Consider the following 5,193-nt stretch of genomic DNA (forward strand, 5'->3'; position numbering starts at 1 on the left):
CTATTGAATAAACTACTTGAGTCGTAGAGTCATTTTGTGATGCCATGTTGTATTGCACATATCGAGCATATTGTGTGTATGTTATTGAAATGCTTGGTATGTGTGGGATCTGACTATCTAGTTGTTTATCTTTAGTAGCCTCTCTTACCGGGAAATGTCTCCTAGTGTTACCGCTGAGCCATGGTAGCTTGCTACTGCTCTGGAACACTTAGGCTGGCCGGCATGTGTCCTTCTTCGTTCCTGTGTCTGTCCCTTCGGGGAAATGTCACGCTTTGAGTACCGGAGTCCTGTTAGCCCGCTACAGCCCGGTTTACCGGAGTCCTGCTAGCCCAGTGCTACAGCCCGGACCCACTTGCTGATGACCGACACGTTCGAAGCTGGGTCATGAATGCCTGTCCCTGTAAGTCTGTGCCACTTTGGGTTTACGACTAGTCATGTCAGCCCGGGCTCCTTATCATATGGATGCTAGCGACACTATCATATACGTGAGCCAAAAGGCGCAAACGGTCCCGGGCAAAGGTAAGGCGACACCCGTGGGGATACCGTGCGTGAGGCCGCAAAGTGATATGAGGTGTTATCGGCTAGATCGATGTGACATCGAGTCGGGGTCCTGACAGCATCCGATAATATTTCTTATGTATCGGGGTGGTTCCAGGCACTAGGTCAATAGAGAACTCCAATTCTCGGTCTGGTGGCATGCCGAGTAATTCTTTAGGAAATACATTTGGATACTCGCTGTCTACTGGGATTAATTCCACCTCTTCTGCCAGGGCTGCAAAAACCATATCGTTCATGGGTATGCTCTTGCAGGCATAAAAACTTGTGGTGCGACCTTCCATATTTTTCAGGGTAACTTCTCTGGTCGCGCAGCTGATGCAGACTTGGTATTGGGTTAACCAATTCATGCCCAGAATGACATACAATTTTTTGGAATCGATGATTATCAACGATGTTGGAAACTTGACGCCCTTGATGTCAATCTCCAAATTTCGGCAGACAAGATTGCTTCTGAGCATGGATCCCGGGGATTGTACCAGCAAGTGCTTTCCCAAAATCGAGCAAGAAAGATTGTTTTGGGAAGCAAAACTCCGCGAAATAAAAGAGTGGGAAGCCCCAGAGTCAAATAAAATTACGGCGCGTATGTCATTTACGAGAAAGATACCAATGACAACTTCCGGGTCCTCTTGGGCTTCATCTGAAGAAATGTGATGAACTTGCCCTTGGATTATATCGGGGGCGGAATACTGCTCCATATAGTTAACTTGAGGCTGAAATAGAGCGACGTGCTTGGTGCTCTTGGGACACTTCGGGCGTAGTGTCTGATTTAACCATAGCTGAAGCACGAATTGCTGTGCTGGCAATCGTCGCGCACTAGGCTGATCACGACATTCTTGACTTGTGTAGTAGTCGTGTTGATGTTCTGCTGCCAATTGGGTGTGTACTCCACCAGACTCTATTGCCATGTACGAGCCTTTTGCACTGGTTGCATATCCTTCTTGGGCTCGAATTTGCGCTTGTGGTCATTAGCAGCTGGCTTGTTGTCGTGCAGGAGCTTGTGTTCCCTATCGGTGATTAGGGCCTTGTTCACCAGAGTCAGGAAGTCCGGGAAATCAAACATACTGAGAGTGCACCCGAGATGTTGATGTAGGCCTCCAAGAAATCGGTCGATCTTTCGGTGGCCACATCGTGGAGAGAGTAGCGGGCCAGATGGTTGAATTTATTCAGATACTCGGTGACGGTCATGCTGCCTTGAGTGAGGGCGAGAAATTCGCGTTGCTTGATCTTCATGACTCCGGTGGGAATATGATATTTGCAGAAGTGATCCTTGAATTTTGTCCAAGTAATTTCCTCATCGGCAGGCCATATTGCTTTGGCATTATCCCACCATATAGCAGCAGCTCCTTCGAGATAATGCGTTGCAAAGGGAACCTTGTCTCCGTCATCTGTGCAAGCAATTTCCAGTTTTCTTTCAATAGTCCTTAGCCAGTCGTCGGCGTCCAAAGGATCAGTAGTATGGCTGAAACTGGGAGGCTTGGTTCGCTGAAAATCTGCTAGCTTGGAATGATGGCCATTCTGGTTTCCATTCTGCCCAACCATAACTTGTACACTTTTCAGTATTTCCAGCAGATCGTTGCTCCTTTTGTCTTCAAACATTCGCAGGATTTGCTCGGTGGAAGGCAGTTATGGCAGTGGAGGCGGAGGTGGCTGGTAAGGTTCAGGGGAATGTCCTGCCTGTCTTGCGGAACAACGGACAGGGACATCCTCACCAGCTTGACTGTTGCTGCCTCCACGCGGCATCCTATTTTTCGTTTCCCAATACATAGCAACCATGATGAGAAAATTCCAAAATGGGGGAAAAACCAATGACAAATCCCGGAAGAAAGCAGCGAATAAAACCAAGTTGAATAGAAATCCAACATAATTATACATAGTCCCAACATGAAAATAAACATTGCAATGGGTCTACTACCCTTGTACATGAAACTACACATCATGACAAATGCGATTACAGCCATACATCATGCTCATGACTACCACGATACTCTAACGATCTACTGCTCGGATGGTGCTGCTGCAGGCTCGTCTCCTGAGCCAGACCCAGATCCTGAACTGATAGTAGAGACCTCCGGGGGAAGAGAGGTGCGCTGGCGGTACCTTGAGGGCTCTCCCTCAGGGGTAGGTGGGGGATGGGATCTAAGCATAGGAGCGGCAGGAGTAGCGACAAGAGAAGATCATGCAGCAGGAGCGCTGCGAGGGTTCACTGTCAAAGGGTTAACGGTACCCTGCGAGGTCGTCGTAGGAACGGAGGTGGGAGGAGTAGAAGTGTAGATGACAGCGGGAAGAGGGTTCCTTATATGAGTAGCAGCGAGAGCGGCGCGAGCGCGTGAGAGATCCCGAGCTAACTCGTAGTTAAGGAGATAGCTAGCGGTGATGTAGCGTGCAAGGTGGCTAGTGGGTCGATCGCATGCTGGATTAATCAAAGGAAAGCGGATACGCCCATTCTCATGCAGAGATGGGTAAAAGAAAAGTCGAGGGTGGGTGTGCATGCGAACCTCATTGTAGCGCAAGTCTACAAGAGCCTCGATAGCAGCAATTTGAACCGCCTGAGATGTCGTAGAAGCAAGACCACCCTTAGATGAACGAGTGTAAGCACCGAATGGGGAACTGTGGTGTAGAGTGACCTCAGCATAATACTCATACACTGCACCATCCAGATGCTCGCGATACAACCGATACTCTAGATCAGCACCCTCTGGATAGAGTCGTCGCCACACGTTCTGAAGCAGGTGCGGCGGTGTGCACGGAGCTGGCTCAGGATGGTAGAAGACCGGTACTGGTGCCATCTACACTCACAGACCATACGGTTAGTAATAACAACAATAAGTCATGCATGCAATGCAACAACCAATTCCTCTGTCTACCGGCACTCAAACGAAACTATCTACCATTTTACTAACGCACTACCGGTCTAGCGTGTCCTACAATCAACGTGGATCTGATACCAAGCGTTGTGGCACTCCGTCTCAGAGCAACCGGTTTACCCTGCATTGCCAGCCCAGAGATCCAGTCTTCTGGCAATACACAACAACATGGTAAAGAAATAACCGCTTTATTGTTACTAGCGTGTTACAAAGGTCTGATATTACGTTGAGATTCGAGGCCAAGCGACACACATGGTGCTGCTGGACAGTATGTACATTATTTAATGAACATGGCTGGGGCCTCGATCACACGAAACTACGCGGCAGCGGAAGAACGACGTAGTGGAACTCCATGGCACAGGGACACCAACGTGGACATGGCCTAGACACGAGATGCACTCCAATGCGAATCAGCTTGCCTGAAAACTGGCATGACACGCCAGGTCAGTACAAGGAATGTACTTGCAAGCTCACAACATACATATGACAGACAATATCATGATAATTAATCAAGTTAAATTAATGCAAGAAATTACTACAAATGCAAAACTATGCAGAACAACCAAACAGCGCACCGAGTCACACGGACTCGCTTACCAGACGGTTACCTTGTAACCAACGGTGACCATACCGGGGTCACACCTGAAACCAATCACTCATGAACACCTCGAGTGTTCGAGGTTCACCACGAGACAATGCATCACAATAAGTACAAGTTTCCAAGATTAATTATAAAAGTTGATCCATGGTGTGACTTACTCCTGAGTCTTGCCCATACCCGAGGGCGTGGCTATCGATAGATTAAATACACTCTGCAGAGGTAGCGCACTTTACCCACACTACGGAATACCTGGCCTCGTACTCCCATTTGGGTGGACCAAAGTACTGCGACGAAACCCTCCCTTTGCCATGCACTCTCCCAGGCCACTCCGTCCATCTCCCTCTCAGGACTAGGTCTTGGGTGGCCCCGTGTCTACCAAAGACACCAGCGGCCACCGTCGTGGCAAAACGGTTCCAAACGGGGACAATGTACCATTAAAACAAACGAGCACACAAGGTTATGTCTGCCTACCGGGCCAGGGTATGCACGCCCATAACCTTCCCTCGCGGGAGGCACCGGTGAGAGCCACGATAAAGGACCGAATCAAGACCTTCCCATTAGGTAAATGTGGTTGCACTGAATTAAAATCGGATTCAGTGGCACCATGATGTGATCAACATCATATTCAGGTTGAACTTAATCAAGTATTAACTTTCAGAAAAACTTTTTATTACTAACATGGCATCATACCGGAAATCATGTAACTACTCATCACACGGAGCAAGCAACTCTTAAGCATGGATCAAAACAAGCAATATAACTAAGTTGCACTACTAAGATCATAAACTTCCCTAGTTATAAGTCATTTCTTTGTACAAACAACATTTTTATTAGTTCATCATTTAGTTGAAAACTATTACTAGCAAAATAGCTACCATAACTTTCCAAAACAAAATATCTAGTGCAAAATCTTACTCTACTTAGCCAAACAATTCTATGAACTCAACCAGAAGCTAAAACAAGCATATCAAGCCTCATAAAACAACTAGCAATTAACCATATTAATTTATCAAATTTTAAATGCAATTAAAGACTCATATTCAAGTAAAAAATCATAGATATTGAAATTACACCATCCAAATGATGGTGTGGCTTGCCTTAGTGCAGAGGAGGGTCACACTCCTCCTGGTTAGCTTCAAGGCAAGATCCTTCTTCTGAAAATATTTTGAA

This window comes from Triticum aestivum, chromosome 3B (genome assembly GCF_018294505.1).
Source record: "Triticum aestivum cultivar Chinese Spring chromosome 3B, IWGSC CS RefSeq v2.1, whole genome shotgun sequence".
Taxonomy (NCBI): Eukaryota; Viridiplantae; Streptophyta; class Magnoliopsida; order Poales; family Poaceae; genus Triticum; species Triticum aestivum.